Below are 7,514 nucleotides of genomic sequence, written 5' to 3'. Positions count from 1 at the left end.
AGCTTGACTCTGAAGTGATCATCAGACTCACTGCCACTTCTCGTAGAATACTGCTACCACAAACTACCGGCGTTTGTACCATATACAAGGCCGCCTTAATGCACGGGCTTGCCTGGGCTGAAGCCCCAGGGCCTACGCCGATCGGGGGGCCTATCATGAGCTGCAGTAAAAATAAAATATATATATATATATATATATATTTTTTTTTTTGCATTTATATATTATACTGGCCCATGATAGGCCCCCAGATCGGCGAAGGCCCAAGAGAATGTGATTTTTTTGTTTGGGGCTTACAAAGATCAGAGGCCTATCATCAGCCAAGAAAAAAGAGGGCCAGTGGCCCCTTTACACCACAGCCACACTAGCCCCCCCCCCCCCCCCCCGTCAACAACGGCAAAATGTCGGAAATAAGTTACACATCTTCATTGTAAGATTCCCTCTCTGGGGCCTACGAAACCTCAGCCCCAGGGCCCAATGGCAGGTTAAGGCAGGCCTGACCATATATACCAGACGACTACATCTGTTTTACCACATGTTGAAGCAAGACTTCCGATGTTTGTTCCAGACCAGGACTCTGTCTGAGGAGAGCTGCTGGAGGAGCTGAGACGCCGGAGGACGACTAGGAATCGACCAACAAGGATTCCTCGTAAGTTTGTATTTACTTGCATGGTTGATTTAAAAGGGCAAAATACAGCTGTTACTTTGACATGCGTTAACCAACTACCGCTGTGTTTTCTTACTAGAACGTGTTTCTGGAGCGGAGGCGAGCTGGTAGGGGAGCCGTGAATCTGGAGGATGACATCACTCTACCAACCAGGGTTGTAAGTTTGTATTAACCAAACAAACTGGAAATAAAGGGCTTAAAAATAAGACAAACTACATGTTTTTTACCAGTCTTTAGGGCCAGACTCGCGCTGTTTGTTCCAGACCAGGACTCTGGCTGAGGAGAGCTGATGGAGGAGCCAAGACTCTGGAGGACGACATCACTCCACCAACCAGGATCCTTGTAAGTTTGCCTAAAATAAACAGAGTAGACTTGTTGTAACGCAGTATTAGTTTGTCCAGTACAAGTTACGGCATACTATTGTGGTTCTTTACCAGACAAACTACAGCTGCTACTTTGTTACGCGCCATTAGAGCCCAACTACTCCTGTGTTTGTGACCTTACATTAGAGACAAACTACTACTGTGTTTGTTACCTGATATTAGAGCAAACTACTCCTGTGTTTGTTACCTTGCGTTAGAGCCCAACTACTCCTGTGTTTGTTACCTTACATTAGAGACAAACTACTACTGTGTTTGTTACCTTGCATTAGAGACAAACTACTCCTGTGTTTGTTACCTTACATTAGAGACAAACTACTACTGTGTTTGTTACCTTGCATTAGAGACAAACGACTACTGTGTTTGTTACCTGATATTAGAGCAAACTACTCCTGTGTTTGTTACCTGATATTAGAGCAAACTACTCCTGTGTTTGTTACCTTGCGTTAGAGCCCAACTACTCCTGTGTTTGTTACCTTACATTATAGACAAATTACGTTTGTAACCAGACCAGGAATCTGGAGGACTGATGGAGAAGCCGTACATCTGGAAGGCAAATCCTGAGGGCCACCAGGACTCTACCATCAAGTATTCCTCATAAATGTGCAGTATCTGGACATAGTGGACTAGGTAGGGGGTTCGGGGTTCAACTCTCAAACCAATGGTGCCGGGTTCAAGTCCTCAGAATACAGTGATGCGTCCTTGAGCAAGGCGCCCTAAAGCCTGCCTGCTCCTTAATGACTTATCTTTGGTTCAGATAATGTTGCATCTTTTGAATATTGAACCTAATCATTGTCCTTGTTTGGTCCGAGCAGACACAGCTGAGCTGAACCTCACCTGATCCTGTTTGGTCGGGGGTAGACACACCTGAGCTAAACCCGCCCTGATCCTGACATCCTGCTGGTCCCGTCTCCTCAGTTCATCTGAGCCTCGTCCTCCAGAAGACCTGCTGAGCTCAGCAGTCTGAGGCTGATGGATCAATGACCTCCAGTGGGAGTGTTCTTCTTGACCCCACATGTAACCGTGTGCTTCCACACGCCTTTCCCTCACGTCTGTCACTAACCTCACTACTTCACTACTCTCTACTGCTTCCTCTTCTTTTTCCTTCTGTGGTTCGAACCTTTACACGGAAGGCGCGTCTTCCTGCCCTCAGAGGGTTTAGCGTTGGGGTTGAGTGTCAGGGTTTAGAGTCAGGGACAGAGCTGGTCAGGGAGGACTGCTTTTACAAAAACCTCTTCACTTGCTTTCGGAATGGTGGTGACATTTTGAAAAGATTAATTTGGGAAAATGTTTTCCTCTGCTTTCCTTTACAAAATTGTATCAAACTTATGTCAAGTGTTTATATATTAAAATCCCACATTGACTTCTACATGTTTGTTACGGTTCATTTAATTGTCCTTTAACTTGGTTAATGTCAAGCTAAACTCCCGCAATACATTTAATATACATGATTGTTATTCTGCAATGTTCACATAATCCATTTTGTAAAAATATGAAACCTCCATATTAGCCTACTACTAAATTCAGGCCTATTAATGTATTTAACAATGTACATACTGCCCCGCAGGCCATTCTCTGCTACTACGACACGTTCAATCCACCAACCCGTCTCACATCAATGTACTATAGCTACGTTGGTTCAAACGGAAAATGTAGTTTGGTGTGAGACTGTTGTCCAGCAGAGGGAGCTGTTATACACCTTAATTATACAGAAATGTCTGTATTTACATTTTAAAATGTTCATGGGCTGGTCTAGTTTTTCTGCAAATAACTCTGCCTCCAGCAACAGGATTGGTTGAAACATATGAAGTGAAGGAAATAAAAGCCCAGATCTGAGGTCAGCTGCGGTCAGATTTTGGATCATGAATGTATTGAGCTCGGAGGAGCTCAATACATTGAGGAGGAGCACGGCAGGACGCGTGTTTACCTGGTCGATTAGGCCCTGAACGCAGACCCTGAACCCAGACATCCTAATCACAGACCCTGTGTTTGATTAGCCCCGAATATAATTTTTGGGTTAAAAAAATAAATAAAAGTAAAAATATTTATAATTATTTATAAGTACTAGCCTAGTCTGGATAGTACGGAAGAGGATTAGGGCCACACATGTAAAAAAAAATTAAATTCTGACTTTATTCTCAGAATTCTGAGAATAAAGTCAGAATTCTGACATTAATCTCAGAATTCTGACATTAATCTCAGAATTCTGAGATAAAAAGTCAGAATTCTGACATTAATCTCAGAGTTCCGAGAAAAAAGTCAGAATTCTGACTTTAATCTCAGAATTCTGACTTTTTTTCTCAGAATTCTGAGATTAAAGTCAGAATTCTGACATTAATCTCAGAATTCTGAGAAAAAAGTCAGAATTCTGACATTAATCTCAGCCAAGAAGCGAGAGAAGCCAAGAAGGCCACAATCCGGCCCTAGAATGGCGCGGTAAAAGTGCAAAACCGCACGGATTCCGTGCGGTTTGGCAAGAATTCGGTTACGGAATACGGTTTTGAATGACTAATAGCCGCGGCTATTAGTCATTCACTCCAGCTATTAGTTATTCACTCCGGCTATTAGTTATTCACTCCGGATATTAGGTATGCTGAACGAGCCCTCCCTCTTCTTTGCTTGACCACTAAGTTTGATGGCTGTCTAACCAATCAGTGAAGAGAAATACCAGACTAAAGTAACGCATTGTCGAGACTAGAGCTGCAGTGCCTCCATGTTTCGCCGTAACATAAAGCTGTGTTGTCTTTACTAGTTTCACTACAATGTAATGACCACCACTAGCTAGTGGAAAATACATTTGTGTCTAGTACAGTGATATATTTGTATATGTTAGGCTATATATTGAGATGGCAGTGTGCGAAATACCCGTCAATATTCGGGGATGCCCTCATCCCCAGATTGTTCTCGATATGCCGTAGCCAGCTCGGCCATAACATTACAATATTTCATGGATGCAAGCAAGCCAAGAAAATCAATCTATATCTATAGTCTACATGACAACACACACACACACACACACACACACACACACACACACACACACACACGCACACACGTTAAACACACTGGTAAAGCAATAGGAGCCTGCATTGGCTAAAGTTGTTGGGATGCACGTTATTTTATAAGAGGGAGGGGGAAAGTTGTGCATTACAATGCAAACACGACAATAATTGGCACCGTTCTTGCGCACTCAGAAGAACATGAACTGAATAAATGCCAGGTATATAGTATATCGGAGACGGGCACACAATCAGTGCATTTGCAAATGAGAGCCTGCAGTATGATCGATCTTGTGACATTATTTAACCATCCATCTACAGCTAATACGATCAGACAGATACCACATATAAGCCCACAATAAGCCCAACATCACCACGGCAGGTGCGCTCTCTCTCGCACATTCACACAATCACTCCAACTTCTCCAACTCCAAGGCAAAGCTGTTTCACTAAAACCACAAACAACCACAACTAACCAGCCTACATATCCACAACAATGCACAACAATCAGTTCTATAGATTGCGTCTATCTTCTGTTTGGTGCACATGGCTAATTTGCATACTTGCACAGGACTGTCGGCTCCGCTTGTCAAAAAAATAGATTTGTGAATAAATGCTTTGAATTCTGAATACTGGACTTGGTGAGCTTAAATAGGCTACATTTAAGTGACCTTTAGTGAGATGGCCTAAAACGGAATACAAATGAATTATTCTAGGACATAGGCTTTCAGGATCAATTCAGAGGTTCAACTGTTCGGGATTCATTTTGTTTAGCCAGTGAAAGTGATCAGCTGTATTCCACACACTGTTAAAAATACTTCACTACAAGTAGGCTATAAGGTCACTTAATAGCCTATTTAAGCTAACCAAGTCCAGTATTCAGAATTCAAAGCAGGCTTTCCATAGGTTTCCTCCTACTGCATAAAGCAAAGTGTCTCTCCCACGGAGGTTGGTCCTTACAGATACCCGTAGTTCTGACTTTAAAGTCAGAATTCTGACTTTTTTCTCAGAATTCTGAGATTAATGTCAGAATTCTGAGATTAATGTCAGAATTCTGACTTTATTCTCAGAATTCTGAGATTAAAGTCAGAATTCTGACTTTTTTCTCAGAATTCTGAGAATAAAGTCAGAACTTATTTTTTTTTTACATGTGTGGCCATAATCCTCTTCCGTAGGATAGTCCTTCTGGCAAGAGAATAAACAGTTTAAAAACATAACCTTTTTACCACCTCAAGTGAATTAACCTATCCTATCCCCAGTCAGATGTGTGTGTAAAGTCTGTCTCACTTGTATTCATTTTACTCTGAAATAACTGGAATGGAACTTTAGGCATTATGAAAATATGTTCATGCAAAATAAAGCATAGAAATCATTTTGGCATTTTCATTTTCCGTCTGGGCTAAGCCCCGGATGCTTATGAAACCTAGAAACACCCCTGGCTTAAGGAGTGGACCCATCAAAAAATCATTTCACAAATGCATGTTTTTGCAATCACAAGAGTGGCGAAGTCACGCCCCTTCCGGTAGAGCTCATGGGACCTATGAGATCGAAAAATATGAATGGGTGTCAATGGAGTGAAAATAATTATTTTCTGGTCCCAGTCTTTATATGCCCTGGATTACACATATGTTTGTGGATTTTAATGATAATTTTTCATGCAAAGAAAACTAAAGATTTTTGTGAAGTTTGATAATTCTAGGTTTTATGTGAGGCCGCTTTGTGAACTACAGCTCTTCGCTGCTCTCGACGCATATGAAATACGTCACCACACCCGCACTTGGAACTCGGCACAGAGATGGCGTTCACTCTCTCCACTTTTTTCAAGGCGAGGATAAAAGCATAGAAATAGGTGAAAACCACTATAAGTCGGGGCATGTGGAGAGTTTTAGTTATGTGCCATCTCTGTGCCGAGTTCCAAGTGCGGTTGTGGTGACGTATTTCATATGCGTCGAGAGCAGCGAAGAGCTGTAGTTCACAAAGCGGCCTCACATAAAACCTAAAATTATCAAACTTCACGAAAACCGCTGATGAGGTGCAGGCTAGTATGGGGGTGGGGCAGGCCTTGAATTGGCCACAAATAAGGTCTGAAGACGGAAAAGGGTTGAAAGCGTATACTGTATTTTTCTTGCAAGTCAATGGAAGATGTCGAGTTTATTGAGGGAATGGGAGGAGTTTTATCCTCGCTTAATGGGTGAGCAGCATTAGGAAAGTCTTGTCGTCCATCCACCCAGAGCACCGAGCCAAAATATCTTGATCCCGCTCACGATGCCCTAACCACTGAACAAGCCCAAGGTGTACAGTGGTGCCCAGAAGTTGATACATTTGCATACATTATCAGGCTGCAGGACAAGCCAAGGACCAGAAGAGGGATCCTTTTGCATCTCTGTTGTAAATTCTATCGATGACCCTCTTGGCTACCCTGCTACCAGTTGTTTTTCCTGCCAAGCTTCTTTTGAGGGACTTGTGCAAGGGAAAGCAAGGCACGGGAGAAATCAGTGGCTGGCAAGCTGATCAATGGTGTGTAAGTGGCTGGAAGATCTCACTCACCTCTCGGGCTTCGACGTAAACCAATGTGTCTAGCATATGGGATTTAGTCACACAGAAGAAGCAGGGTTGCATCACTTCTCTGATGCAAGCAAGCAAGGCTTTGGCAGAGCATCTTACCTTGTGTTGATGAATGAGCGAGGCTGAACCGATTGTCCCTTCGTGATCGGGACATCTCGAGTAGCCCCGCTTAAGCAAGTCACCGTTCCAAAGCTTGAGTTAACAGCAGAGTGCTCCCTTCAAGACCTCGTGGCAAACAGGATTAACAGTCAACTTTCTCCAAACGTATTTAATCAACATAGCATATAGGCAAGATAATGATTTTATTTCCTTTAAACTTATAGTCGATTTCTCCCATAGTGGTCGCAAATTAACCGCCATTATTCAGGTTTATTTATCTTGCCATGATTGAATAACTTTTAAATTAGACTTCAAATGTCGTTGTATTTTAGGGTACTGATGCTCGAGTTTATTTTCAAGTAAATGCCAACTGGAGGGTCTTGTTAGCAAAGATCCCTGATAAGGTCTTTGGTTCAATTAATCTGCTCATTGACTCGGAGGACCTTCGAAGTTGGCGTGGTTCTAGCAGGTGGAGGAGTAGTGATGCTGATTGGATCCTGGGAGGTGGAGTAGTGATGCTGATTGGATCCTGGGAGGTGGAGCAGTGATGCTGATTGGATCCTGGGAGGTGGAGTAGTGATGCTGATTGGATCCTGGGAGGTGGAGTAGTGATGCTGGCTGGGTGCTGGGAGGTGGAGGAGCAGGAATATTGGCCTGATGTTGACAGGTGGAGGAGAAGGGTGGCAGGTGAAGTAGCAGTCATGCAGGCTGGATGCTGGCAGTTGGTGGAGCAGTGAGGTGGTCTGGGTGCTGGGGCAGACCGACCACGTTAATGGTTAGTCCAAATGCTTCCATTGCAAGTTCAAC

The 7,514-nt window shown here is 43.2% G+C and overlaps 1 long non-coding RNA gene across 1 annotated transcript; it reads left to right on the top strand.

Moving 5' to 3' along the window:
* The first annotated feature begins 789 nt into the window (after window positions 1–789).
* On the top strand, window positions 790–1,914 carry LOC115536107 (uncharacterized). The gene is made up of 3 exons (XR_003974606.1): window positions 790–1,006; window positions 1,554–1,674; window positions 1,860–1,914. It is a non-coding gene; the product is annotated as an uncharacterized LOC115536107 (long non-coding RNA).
* The last annotated feature ends 5,600 nt before the right edge of the window (window positions 1,915–7,514 follow it).

The sequence above is a fragment of the Gadus morhua genome, chromosome 2 (genome assembly GCF_902167405.1).
Source record: "Gadus morhua chromosome 2, gadMor3.0, whole genome shotgun sequence".
In the NCBI taxonomy this organism is placed as follows: domain Eukaryota; kingdom Metazoa; phylum Chordata; class Actinopteri; order Gadiformes; family Gadidae; genus Gadus; species Gadus morhua.
The sequence above is the reverse complement of the archived record's forward strand: the minus strand, read 5'-3'. Positions and strand labels throughout refer to the sequence as shown.